The following is a 14,194-nucleotide window of genomic DNA, read 5'->3' on the forward strand; positions in this document are numbered from 1 at the left end:
TAAAACGGTAAATGAATCACAGGTGCAAACAGACATATTGATATTTGTAATTATTTACCCGTTTTGTGGAAACCCATTGATTTAATTTGATAGATTTATCGACAGCTGAATATTTAGCACCATGTTTGCTCAGTCAGTCTGGAGGCTTAGAAAAGGTCTGCATGTTGAAACACAGTGTCTGACACTGATCTGCTCATCTTTATTTAATCCCGTTGAGATTAAACCCCGACTGGTTGGCAGGACGGCAGTGGCCCTCGTTTCCCTCCACTCTAAAGCTTTAAACAATTTAGAATTGCTGCAAGGTATTTAACACCAGACCAACTCCATGTGCACGAATGAGTCATAACTGAGGTAGTAACCTCATGGGTGCCTGTTAGAGCCACGTTTCTACAGTTTGCCTCTGGTGCCTCCTTTTTAGCACAGGTGACCTCATTGGCACTGTTGCCTGCAGCCCTGCCCTGTCAGTGCTCTGCTCCACATGCAGAGCAAAACTGCACCACCTCCTTGTCCTGTGTGCTGTATGTGAGCCTCTCACAGGATAACAGACAATATCTAATCTGTTTCATTTCCTGGTCCTCTTGTCATTTTGCTCCCCATCTGTGATTCACTAATTCCCTTTGCTGTGGGTAAAAAACATGCTGCGACGATCCCTTCCAGGCTTTGGCCGTGTCGCCTCCGCTGCCCACCGACCGGCTCATCTTTCTGGACGGGCTGGTGGTGCTGATGGTGCCGGATGTTTATTTTTTCCCCATTTCTCATTCATGCAGCAATGCTGGCTGGCACACAGCTCCGTTCGGCAGCTGTCCCCTTTGATCAGATGCTTGGCAGGCAGCGACAGAGCCGGTCGTATGGGTGTCTTGGCGGGTAGCTGCCCCTGGCACGAGGCGAGGACGGGGAACAGATGTTGAGGAGTGGAGGGGGGGCAGGACACCGATGGACCTGTGCGGGATATGCGAAAAACAGTCTGGACCCCAGGGAGATGCAGAGAGCAAGGCACGAATACAGGCCAAGCAAACTCAGAGGAGAGAAACAAAACAGATCAGGAGAATGGCCGGTTCTGTTTTCATTACTGCGATTCTCTCAGCTGTTTTTGCTGACACAGGGCTCCTCCATCTAAATGTTCCGGCTCCTTACGAAACTTGAGTTAAACTTTTATCCTAATGAACTCCCTGGCTTTAACTGTTCCCTCGCAGTGCTTATCAGCTACAGTTTATTGTCCTCAGTGCACCTCAGATCTACAGAATATGCTGAGTGCACAGGGCGGGTTAGCATTAGCACCATTTAGCTCTCTCTTTGACAATTAATTTTTAAGTAGCAAACTGCGCTGGACCTTCCTCTGGCAGGGCAACGACCTAGGGGTTCTCATTTTGGATGCTTGAGGGAATATACTGGGCTTTTGTCCCGCCTCAGCATTTTTCTCTTCTTGTGGGTTTGAAAATGAGCAAATAGAGAGAAAGAGAGAGAGCGTAACCGGATAGTCCCGAGTTCACTTTCTTATATCACTTTTATGTAGTTCATAAAGAGCCAGTCTGAGTGTGCATGGTGCATCCAGAGGTTTTCAAGTCGTGACCCTCCGCTGTAACTCGTCCCTCCTTTAACTTTTTATACTTCGAATTTATATCCTTATTTTAATTTTCATGCTTCCTTGAGGGTCATTTTATCCTCATGTTATCAGTCACCCGTCTCCTTAATGCTCCTTTGAAGGCACAGCATCCACTCGTTTGCTTACATTTGTCCTTCTTCACACTGAAATGACAATGTAGTGCAACGGTGTATCAACTTTGCAATCTGCACGTCCTTTTGTTTCCTGTGCCGGGAATGGTTCACTTTTTACAGTTGGCTTTGTGTGTATTGTCAATCATTTAAAGTTTGTAGTGTTTTTGAAACTTTTTAGTATTTACATAATCATGTTGTTTTTTTAAACTAGCGAGCTTATCCTTTCAGCTAGCATAGCAGGCTTCCTAAAAAGCTCTGTACCATCCCTTTCCTCTCCGAGCTTTACTGCTTGCATTCACTTTCATTCTTGGTAGCTCTTCTAAGCAGCGTGTGTAATAACGAGCCATAGCGACCTAACGTTAGCGTGTGGTTGGCTATTGTCGCTAACAGTTGTATATCTAGCTATCTAAAGGCTCAAGAATGTTAGAAATGCTATGCAAAAAAATGAACGGTAAAGTATTGACAATATATTCAAAGCAAATTCAAAGTGCTTATCTTGAAAAGCACTGAGATAGCTATATTAATATATTGTAGAAGGAAAGATAACTGTTTGCGACGTTAGCTAGCCACAAGCTAACGTTAGGCTGCTCTGGCTCATTGATACCGGTTTGGTTGACCCACCATCAAGTCCGGTTCTGCTCCGATACTTTCCTCAATTCGGAAAGTATCATGAGATGACTTTTGACAGACAAATAAAGACTGATTGATTGATTGATTGATTGATTGATTGATCCTTTAGATAGATAGATAAATCTATAGATACCATAGATGAGGTTAGCTAGCCACAAGCTAATGTCAGGTCGCTATGGCTTGGTTTTACACTTGGTGCCTGGAAGAGCTGCCAGAAATGAGCTACGAATTGAACAAAAACTCAAAAATATACAAAAAGTACTGTTAAACTATTAATAGTATATTACAACAATGGTATTTTTAAGTATTTTAAATACATTATGGATGAAAAGACTCCGAGATAATTATAAATGTACACTACAGAGCAAAGGGATACCACACTACATTGTGCAAGTGGAGAATAAGACAAACAAACACATGTTCTTATAGTGCCGCAGTATTTCACCAGACCTTGTCTCCACGAGATTACAGTAACAAGCTTTATCGAGGACTATATGTCCCACACCTCTTTGTAACAGGCTCAGTCATGATGCCTGGTCAGGGCCAAGGATTAATGAGGGGAGACAAACTGAAATCGGTGTGTCTGAAAATGAGAGCAGTGGGAGGCGTGCGGGGAATCAGTCAGTATCTTCCCCAGTTTCATTACAGCACGGGCCATTAGCTGCGGGCAGGTCATCGACATCCCTGCTCACGATGTTTAGAGCCCTGCTGCCACCACGCCAGTATGAACCAATCAGGCCACTTGTAAACACAGGTGCTAATGAAATTTGATGGGAATCTTGTAATGGGTGTAGATGGACTTCTGAAAGATCTCTGAAATATGAACCGGACCTTTTGTTGTGCTGTGTTGTGCTGTGTTCACCATCAGCTCTGCGGCTGACAGGATGTGGTTGATAACTTTGCCACAGTCCTGCAGATTGCGAATGAGGAACACTCTGAATTATTAAAAGATGGCTCTTGGCCATAGCGCTCAGAGCCCAGCTGACACAACCTCGGCATGTTGATGAGACTAATAAACTGAACAAAGTATCCACCAAGTTATGGCAGAATTGCTTGAGTTGGGAGATGAGTCACTGGAAGAAACCTGGGGCCAGACGTATGAGCAATGTGCGTGCACAGAAACCATGTGTACGCCTTTTTTTCTCCATGAACAAACTGCTGTTTACAAAGGAAGAAATTGCGGTGGGAATGTGCAGACCTCATCTAGAGATGGCTGCGAGTGAAATGACGAGGTGTAAATGAAACATAAAGCGAGAGATTTAACCATAGGGAGTAAAATGTTGTTGGTTAAGGTTGTTTGCCAACTCCACTGATGATTGTGTTATTATTTTGCAATGTGCACTCTCTAAAATGTCACTCAGAGATGCATTCATAATCCTAAAGGAGACACATAATGCTTATTTTCATGTTCAGAAACATTTTTGGGTTACTACCTGAACAGGTTTACATGCTTTAATGCTCAAAAACACATCAGTTCATTCATTCTGTCCAGTGCTGCAGCGCTGTATTCTCCATCTGTCTGAAAACTCTCTGTTTTAGCTCCTGTCTCTTTAAGGTCTCCCCCAACCTAGTTAGCTGTGATTGGTCAGCTCACACATGCACAAACCAGCACTGCTCACCGCGTCTCCAGTTGGCTTTGTTGTGTGTAGTTAGCTTCACTTCTGCCAAGAATAGAGGCAGAAATTATGCAAATGTGTGACCTGACCCAGTGTGATGTCACAAAGTCACGGAACTAAAAGCGAGACTACTAACGAGCCATTTTAGACACTTCAGGAGCAGTGTTTTCTGTGGGAGAGAGGAGCTCCCGGTGGTGTGGACTTTTTAACCATAAGAAACTATATAACACACTGAAGGACAGGAAAAAAAAAAGTTAATTTGACCGATGACTGAATTTGATATTTTCATTGGACCCTGATTTGTGACGCACTTCATAGAGTCTGTTCCAATGCGAGCTGGAGGCATACAGGTACATGTCTAGATGCTATAAATAGCCACAGCTGTGCGTAACGGTCGTCTGTAGTGACAGCTGTTAAAGAACCTCACTGATTAAACACAGTCAGTTACATTTTATGTCTTTGCCGTTCTTCTCATCAACGCGGTGTAATGTGCTGCGCAGCGGGCACAAGTATCAATATACAAACAGATGTTTAAGTTTGAGCTTCTACATCAAGTTATGGTGACTGATAACTTTGACTGAGGTTTAAAAACTAGGTTAGGCGCATGCACAGCTTTGTAAGTCTGATGAAAATAATGTATGTGTATACACACAGTCGTGAGGCCCCTGGAGTTCCGTGGTCCATATTCTGAAAATTAGAGAGGTGAGAGTACTCTGGCACTGCAGGTGCTACGATTTGTAATCATTTTTTGCATAATGATAGTTGTTTGGTGCGCGGATGATGTTCCGATGTTGTAATGAGTCTGAACTTTTGGCACACCAAATGTGCTTGCAGGTGCCAATTATCGCATTCACAGAATGCCTCCGACGAGAGTGACTGAAACCCTGGCTGCACAAGATGTTTTATGAAATAAAATGGACCTGCCGGTTGTGAATCATGATGATTACTATACCTCAGGTTCAGTTACATGCTCCTGATTAGCCTGAGGACATGTGTGTGAATTGAAATAATGTCTCTCGTCGTGATGGATCTCTGTAATAAACCAATGTGTGTGAAGTTTCCACATACTGCTTACAGTGCAGCTTTATCACAAGTGCCTTAGCCGTCAAAGTGGATATGAATCATACAAAGGAATAAGAGGGAAATGAAAGGTCACTGGTATTTTCAGATCATCCTTTCATCACTGTGGACGAGCGGGCTGTGAGGGCTCACCTGTGATCTCCAGCACACTGCCAGCTGAGCCTTTTCAAAAATGCGACATTTTGACAAATCACAGTCAGATAGGCAGGTGTAAATAATGAAATGATTGATGGCAGCGGCAGAGAGGTGTCAGAGATTTGGACATCAGCAGCAGCGGATGAAAACGGCGAGAAGAGCTGGGATATTTTCACATCTTACTCTGTGAACTGAGGATTTATGTCGACCATATTAGAGCTGATTGTGAAAAGAGAACAGAGTAGGACTGTTTTGCCATGAGGTAACAAGGCAATTAAGCTTGTCTTAGTTCTGTAAATGCAAGAAAGTATTTAATTTCTTGAAAGTTTGTGAGTTTATTTTGTTCATTTATTACACCAACAGCTGGCATATACTGTAACTGCCAGCCGAAACTACCGGGGCTATCCGAACATCGCCTTTTGCTAGTGCAGAGTGGCCATAGGAGACAGGGGCTAGCTGGTTAGCATGCTAACTTCAGCGGACCGCTGCAACACAATACAAAGATGTTTTTCGACATTATGTCAACAGTTGGTTCTTCACACTCTGCTGATAACATTAATTCTTCTTTTTTATATCTTTTAAACAAGAATTCCAGCCTTATCCTTCAAATTGCTCCTTGAATATACCATATTGACACAGCAGCCATTTTCCTCTGACATCATGCTCAGGGTGGGAGACTCAACAGCTTACATTTCCTTCAGCCACTCCTAGCCAAGGTTCCTGTTTGATGATGTTACAGGATAAGTCGGGACAGCTGTGATTGTCAACACACATCTTGGACACAATTTTTCACACCTGGAAGTGAAACACGCTTTATCAAACGGTGACACGGCTGAATGCTAACGTAAGCTAACAGGTAGTCAAACATTGTTATTTCTTACCTTTAGATACGGCCCGGTTTCCCCTCAGATTTTTTGCTATTCATTGTCGTTTCAGTTGATGATCAATCAAGAAGCGGTGCAATGATAAGAGTTTGTCAGATTCCATACTTTTGTATGACGTGCAACCTCGAAAACAGACGCACAACAGCTCAGCATCTTTATGTGGCGGCACGAGGTGCGTGCTCTGGACGGCACCCAGTTATTACGGCATTTCACGCCAAACAACGCCACCCTGGGGGTTTCACCCAGGGACCTTTTTACCTTTTAAAGGACAACTTGTAATGAAAATAAGGCACTCAGGTCCGTTTCACAATGAGGCAGAGACCACATAACTGGGTACAAAACATTTATTTATTTTAGTTCAAATAGTCTTAAAAATGTATTAAGAAGTCACTCACTGGGGCAAAAATGGGGACCAATCAGGGCTGAGACTTAGTGGGGGGAGATGGGTCCAAAACAAAGGGGATCCCAGGAACACCACACGTGAAGTAAATAACAGTGAAGCAAAATCAACCTAAAAAGTGCAAAACACAAGAGGGACACCGCCACCAGGACACCAATCCACCACCATAGGCTCAGCACCTGAATGGGGGAAATCAGAGGACAGCAGGTGAGAACACTAACATTAAATACAATGAATCAAACAAGAAATCCAAGACTTAATCTTACATCTAAGATTTGACACAACTAAAATAGAATTAAGATTTACATCAAATGAAATTCACCTGCAACCTGCAAAGACCAAAATAACCATAAATCTAACAAATCAGAATTACAGGTTGCAGTGAGACCAATTATTACAAAAGAAAATAAAGAAAAGATCATAAACTACTAATCACAAAGAATGGAATAAATTCTCCCACTGTACTCTCTCAAACACACGCACACACACAAAACAAGTGACAGGGTTGACAGTACACGGTTCAGTATGGGATTGCCGAGCAACAATTAGGCCACGGCAACGCTTAAAGAAAGCCTGGACGAAGGCTAACACTTTTAGCCAGCTGTAGTGAGCAGCCAGGAGCCAGACAGACAGCGTTGAAGCCCCGCAACCTCGGATGCAAATAAAAGTCTGTGTCAGCGCAGTGTGAGGCCAAGCAATGAGTCAAAGCAATAGCTACGTAAAGCAATGCAGCTGTTAGCAGCACGGCAGCTAGCGGTGAGGCAAAGCAGCGAAGCAAAGCAGCGAAGTGAAGCCAAGCAAAGCAAAGCAGCGAAGTGAAGCAAGGCAAAGCAAAGCAGCAGCGATTTCTTGCAGGTTAGCGGTTGCTATGCCGCTACACAGGTGTCTCTAGCCTACAATAAGAGAACAGATATTAGCAACTTACGAGTGGCTGGAGGAGGAAGCTACAGTCACTGTGCTACATACCAGTCAGGCAATCACGGTCGGCACGGTGTGGAGCAACACGATCCGCTACACAGCAACCAGCAGCGGACATTAAGCAGCACACAACCAGCAGCGAGCAACGTGCGGCCAGCAGCAACACCCAAGCGAGCCTGCTAAAATAAAATGACCACCATGAAAACTGGAGAGACAACGTGAGACCAGACTATAGTCGCAACCGGCAGCCTACCTGCAACCAAGTGAAGGCGGAAGTGAAGGGCGCCAGGAAGTCACGTGACCCAGGCTCTGTCAGGCAAGAGGACAACCAGGTGCCCTATGCCTGCCTTTATAAGGTGCTCCCTCACAGTGATTGGCTGGAAAGAGTCACACAGCTGAAACCCATCAAACGCTCCTTCATACTGCTACAATCTACCCCCATCAATTGAATCGTCGTCCCGACGATGAACTAGCCAGCAATGAGCCAAGAACAATTACCGCCACGGTCGAAATAAAGCGGCAACTGCGTTAGACACTGGGCCAGGAAGGTTTACACCTCTTTGTACCATCCCACCTGCGGACCGTGGGAGATGATGGGCATTGGAATGTTGACCTGCAGTAGATCTAGTGGTCCGCCGTGCAGCCACTTCTTCAACAAGGAGGGAAGGACCCATCTCAGAAGCAGGATCCACTGCTAAGAGTGGCACAGAAGGAGCGTGGTCAGACTGTGGAAGCAATAACTGGGGGGTGATTTGAGTCACAGCTGCGGCTTGGTGGGAAGTGGTCAGAGAATGCTCTGACCTCAGGAACAACAAATCGCCATCACATGACAGCTCATCCTCTGACTGAGGCTGCTCAGCAGACGGAAGAGAGACAGCGGTACTACCTGGAGGGTCGACCGCAACCACAGCCTTCAGCAGAGTACGATGGACCTGCCTGGCTCTGGTTGGATCATCCCTTGGGGCTATGGTGTAAACTGGCCCCCCTTCCTTCGGTGCCCTCAAAACACGATACACAACCGAGGCCCACTGATCCTGGATCTTATGGCGCCCCCGAACAGTAAGATCTCGCAACCACACCAACTGGCCCTCCTTTAGGGGAATGTCACGGACAGATTGGTCATGATTCCTCTTCCGACGTTCTGCCGCAGCCTTCAACCTGTCCCGAGCTCCTTCGAAAGCCATCTGCAAGCGTGTTTGGTGCTCCTGGAGCCACTCGTGAACACTGCCACCAACAGGATCTTGAACACGGCCTAACAGAAAATCAACTGGGAGTCTAGGCTCTTGGCCAAACATCAAGAGGAAAGGAGACTCACCGGTGGCTTGATGCGGGGTGGTGTTGTAGGCATACAAAACTTGGGGCAGACAGGAACTCCAGTCATGCTTACGTGACACTGGTAGCGTACGCAGCAAGTTGTGAAGCGTGCGATTAAACGCTCACATTGCCCATTCCCCGACGGATGGTATGGCGTAGTGCGAGACTTCTCTATGCCATACAAAGCACAAAGCTGCTGAATGAGGGAACTCTCAAAATTTCGCCCCTGGTCCGAATGTATTCGGGCCGGGACACCAAATTTTGAGAACCATTCAACTACTAACACTCGAGCTACAGTGGTGGCTCGTTGATCCCGGGTCGGAACAGCCAACGTGTACTTACTGAAAACGTCAGTCATTACAAGGACGTCTTCCATGCCGTTCCGGCTGGGCTCCAGAACAGTAAAATCAATGGCGAGGATCTCGTTAGGCCGAGATGCCAGCAAGTGCCCCATGAAGGTACGGGCAGTCGGTTGACTGTCCTTGGCAACCTGGCATCTCTCGCATGCCTGGCACCACTGTGCCACCTCAGCCGACATGCCTGGCCAGTAACACCGCTGCCGCAGGAGCTCTAAGGTTCTCTCGACCCCCTGATGACCATGCCCCTGGTGAACCTCATTCAGCACGTCTGCTTTTAAAGCAGCAGGTAACAACAACTGAAACACGGCTTCTGCCCCGTCCGGCCGGAAAACCTGGCGATACAACACACCATTCTCCTCCACCAACCGATCCCACTGCCTAAGCAACACCAAGGCTAAGTGAGACGCATTCTTGCGCTCCTCTTTATTTGGATGTTGTTTACGCCTCCAGAAAACCAGAACTTCTTTGATGACGGGGTCGTTATACTGGAGGTTGACAATGTCAGAGGGGGGATGATGGGGCAAGGCTGCAACGGCAGCTTGTGTTGCACCCACCTTTTGCACCTGCAAGGCCTGTTGCAACGGCTTAGGGAGCAGTGTGCCACGGACCATCGTTTGCATGTCCTGTGGCTCAGGGGGATGCTGGCGGGAGAGAGCATCCGCGTTCTTATTGCTTCGGCCAGAGCGATATTTAAGTTCAAAATCAAAGGATGCCAGTTGGGCTGCCCAGCGTTGCTCAGTGGCCCCCAGCTTAGCGGATGACAGGTGGCTTAAGGGGTTGTTGTCGGTGTAGACAACACATTTGTGGCCCAACAGATACTCCCGAAACTTTTCGGTCATCGCCCACTTGAGCGCCAAAAACTCCAACTTCATGGAGCTGTAGTTTTGCATGTTGCGCTCAGTGGGCCTCAAACCACGGCTTGCATAGGCTATAGGCCTCACCTTACCGCCCTGCTCTTGTGATAACACAGCCCCAAGACCTCCATAGCTGGCATCCACTTCCAAAATAAATGGGAGCGTGAAGTCTGCATAAGCCAGAACAGGTGCCGATGTGAGCCTGGCTTTGAGTGCCTCGAAGCTACTGTGGCACTCCTCTGTCCAGCGACCAGAAAGTGTCTGATCAGCCCGCTTGGACTTTGGGCCTGCCAGTTCTGCCACCAGCTTATGCAGAGGTGCAGCCAGCCTTGCAAAACCATCTACGAAGCGGCGGTAATAACTGGCAAAGCCAAGGAACGAGCGCAGCTCAGATGGAGTGGCAGGGGGTGGCCAGCTGGAAACGGCCTCGATCTTACTAGGATCAGTTGAAACACCTTTGTCAGAAATGACATGGCCCAAGTAACTGACTTCCTGTTGAAAGAAGGCACACTTACTGAGCTTCACCTTTAGCCCTTCCCGCTGCAGACGCCCCAGCACCACACTCAACCTCTCCAGATGTTGCTCGATGGTAGAGGAGAAGACCACGATGTCATCCAGATAGAGCAGCAGAGACTGGCACTGCTGGTCACCAAAAATCCGCTGCATCAACCTCTGGAAGGTGCTGGGAGCGTTGCAAAGCCCAAAGGGCATACGGTTCCACTCAAAGAGGCCAAAGGGAGTACAAAAGGCAGTTTTGGAACGATCAGACTCTACCACAGGGACCTGATTATATCCGCTGGCCAGGTCCATGGTCGAAAACCAATGGGCCCCAGTCAAGGCATCTAAAGACTCGTCTATACGGGGCAACGGAAAAGCATCCTTCCTGGTTTTCCCATTAAGGAGCCTGTAATCAACACACATACGAACAGTGCCATCCTTCTTCTTGACCAAAACAATTGGAGAGGCATAGGGGCTGCTGCTCTCCCTAATGACCTGAGCACTTAGCAGTTGGTTAATATGGTCTTTAACAACCTCATACTCAGATGGAGGGATGCGGCGGTAGCGTTGCTTCACTGGGACATCATCCAAGAGGGGGATCTCATGGGAAATCAGGTCAGTACAACCAAGGTCCCCGTCATGGGCCGAAAAGATGGAACTGTACTGACCAAGAAGAGCCCTCACCTTATCCTGTACTTCAGCAGGCAAATGACCCAAATCAATGGCTGCTATCGAATCCTGCACTGGTGGGGAGACCGACTGAGAAGCCACTGTAGCCACCAAAGTTGGCACCTCAGTAACACCAGCAGGCAAGCTGACAACACGCACCTCGTCTAAGGTGCCAACAACTGCATGAGGATAGAGCAACACATCGGAAGCGCCGACATTCACAATGGGAATGTAGGCTGTGCCCCGTACCACCGGCACAAGGGCAGGAGAAGCCAGCAGTCCGGCTGGCAGGCCAGAGTCTAATGGTTCAAACAACACAGTGCTGCCAGAGTACTGCTGCGAGCAGGTGGCCGCAACAATCTTCAGCACCCCACCTGGGATACGACAAGCCCTTTTGCCACGAACCTTTACCTTCCCTGCGCTCTGATCAATCTCAACATTGGCTTGATGACACTTTTGCAGAGCCTGCATGACACGCTTGGGGACCTCAGACACCACCGGCAGGTCGAACAACGCCAGGCCATGATGCCCAAACAACTCCCTGTAGCACTTACGTATAACATTCATCCCTAGAACACCTGGAACCTGGGAAGACATACAGCCAGGAGGATCCTTGACCACCAAAATCCCACAACCTGGCAACCTCTTACCACAAAGCTCCACGTCTAGCTCAAGGTAACCAACATAGGGGATAGCCAGGCCATTGGCTGCTCTAAGCTGCAGCCAGTGACACGATTTCAGGCGTTCTTGGCCCCATGGCTCAAAGTGCTGTTGAAAAAGAGACTCTGTAATGGTTGACACCATAGACCCTGTATCTATCAGACAAGAAACGGCAATGCCGCCCATGCTCACATCTAAATGGGGACAAGACGACATGAGCTTGGACACTTCCACGTCACCTACACCCCTGGAGCCCGTAACTGCCCCGCCCAAACTGTGGCTCTGCAGCTCGGCGGGCACTAGTTTTCCGGCACCTGGGCAGGGTGGAATGGCCTGTTTGACTGGGAGGCTGGCAAAGGATGCTGAACACGGAAAGGGACACGGGCCGCATCACACTCCCTAGCAATGTGACCTGGTTGCTGGCATCGCCGACAGATTATGGGACCACGAGAAGCTACTCGGCTATGCTGCCGAGGGCCCTGCAAATGGGAAATGCTCTGAGTCAGTTGATTCAACTGCTCCTGCTGTAACTTTAGCATTTCACGCAACTCACGCAGCTCGGGTATTGGTGGGGAACCAACACCTCTCTGGCTACTACCCTGAACCACACACTGAGCACCGAAGATAGAAGGGACAGATTGACTCCGACCCCTAACACCCCCGGGTAAGCCCTGGCGTTCCCACCTGATGGCCTCACTCCTAACCTCAAGTAAGGTAGCGGTAGGCTGCCGGCGCACAAACTGTTTCAGCTCACGACGAAGGGCCCCATCCAGCACATGCTCCACAAACTGGTCACGTAACAAAACCTCTGCATTGGGTATGCCACTGGGTGCACGCTGCTTCACAGTTGTCATGAGACTCATCAACACAAGTGAAAACTCTAACAGGGTCTCGCTTTCTTGCTGCCGTCGAGAAAAAAAGGCTTCTTGTAAAGCTACATAGGACTCTACGCACCCATATAGCTCCTGTAGCACCTCTATTTTATCTGGATCGGAACGCTCTCCACTGGAACGGTACTTAATCTCCTCACGTGCCTCACCTTCCAAGTGGTCAAATAAGAAGAATGCCTGATCGGATGTAGACAAGTGACGTGCTCTCATACAAGCTTGAACCTCCTCCAACCACTCCGTTAACCCCATCCCTAACTTTCCCCTAAATGTGGGACATTTTCGGTCTCGGGGCACAAAAATCAGTCGCTCTGTTAAAGGAGCACTGGCAGTAGAAGAAGCAGGTGTATGAGAAACTGGGGGCGCTGTGCTAGGGCCAGGCACGGCCGCAACCTGTTCCTGTCTCAGCCTCTCGTTATCTGCTCTTAGCTGAGCGACAACTTCCCTCAGTTCCTGCAATTCTGCCTCCATGACAACCTGTAACAACTAAAGCTTTCCTACCGTAAGGATGAGACCAGGGAAAAAGGGAAGAAGGAGGGCAGGCTCCTCACAGGACTCTTCTCAAATCCAAGAAATCGACTGCTGCTTTGCCTCGGAAGAAGAACACAGGTCAGACACCAACACTTAAAATGCTTGACACTCCAAATGGTAACACTGTCACAGATTCTCATTCAAAGAAAAAAACAAAATACCAGAATATGCGTCTCTGCTCTCAAATTGCAAGTCCTGCCGACAACGCCAGATTGTGGCGGCACGAGGTGCGTGCTCTGGACGGCACTCAGTTATTACGGCATTTCACGCCAAACAACGCCACCCTGGGGGTTTCACCCAGGGACCTTTTTACCTTTTAAAGGACAACTTGTAATGAAAATAAGGCACTCAGGTCCGTTTCACAATGAGGCAGAGACCACATAACTGGGTACAAAACATTTATTTATTTTAGTTCAAATAGTCTTAAAAATGTATTAAGAAGTCACTCACTGGGGCAAAAATGGGGACCAATCAGGGCTGAGACTTAGTGGGGGGAGATGGGTCCAAAACAAAGGGGATCCCAGGAACACCACACGTGAAGTAAATAACAGTGAAGCAAAATCAACCTAAAAGTGCAAAACACAAGAGGGACACCGCCACCAGGACACCAATCCACCACCATAGGCTCAGCACCTGAATGGGGGAAATCAGAGGACAGCAGGTGAGAACACTAACATTAAATACAATGAATTAAACAAGAAATCCAAGACTTAATCTTACATCTAAGATTTGACACAACTAAAATAGAATTAAGATTTACATCAAATGAAATTCACCTGCAACCTGCAAAGACCAAAATAACCATAAATCTAACAAATCAGAATTACAGGTTGCAGTGAGACCAATTATTACAAAAGAAAATAAAGAAAAGATCATAAACTACTAATCACAAAGAATGGAATAAATTCTCCCACTGTACTCTCTCAAACACACGCACACACACAAAACAAGTGACAGGGTTGACAGTACACGGTTCAGTATGGGATTGCCGAGCAACGATTAGGCCACGGCAACGCTTAAAGAAAGCCTGGACGAAGGCTAAC

General features: G+C 47.5%; 1 long non-coding RNA gene across 2 annotated transcripts; it reads right to left on the reverse strand.

The window, feature by feature from the left end:
- Positions 1–6,389: 6,389 nt before the first annotated feature.
- On the reverse strand, positions 6,390–7,760 carry LOC115574003 (uncharacterized). Of its 2 annotated transcripts, none has more exons than XR_003982399.1 (2): positions 7,428–7,760; positions 6,390–6,640 (listed from the first exon to the last, which is right to left on the reverse strand). It is a non-coding gene; the product is annotated as an uncharacterized LOC115574003 (long non-coding RNA). The 2 variants fall into 2 exon arrangements; XR_003982400.1 differs by having other exon boundaries at positions 7,387–7,760.
- Between the last annotated feature and the right edge of the window lie 6,434 nt (positions 7,761–14,194).

The sequence above is a fragment of the Sparus aurata genome, chromosome 22 (genome assembly GCF_900880675.1).
Source record: "Sparus aurata chromosome 22, fSpaAur1.1, whole genome shotgun sequence".
Classification (NCBI taxonomy): Eukaryota; Metazoa; Chordata; class Actinopteri; order Spariformes; family Sparidae; genus Sparus; species Sparus aurata.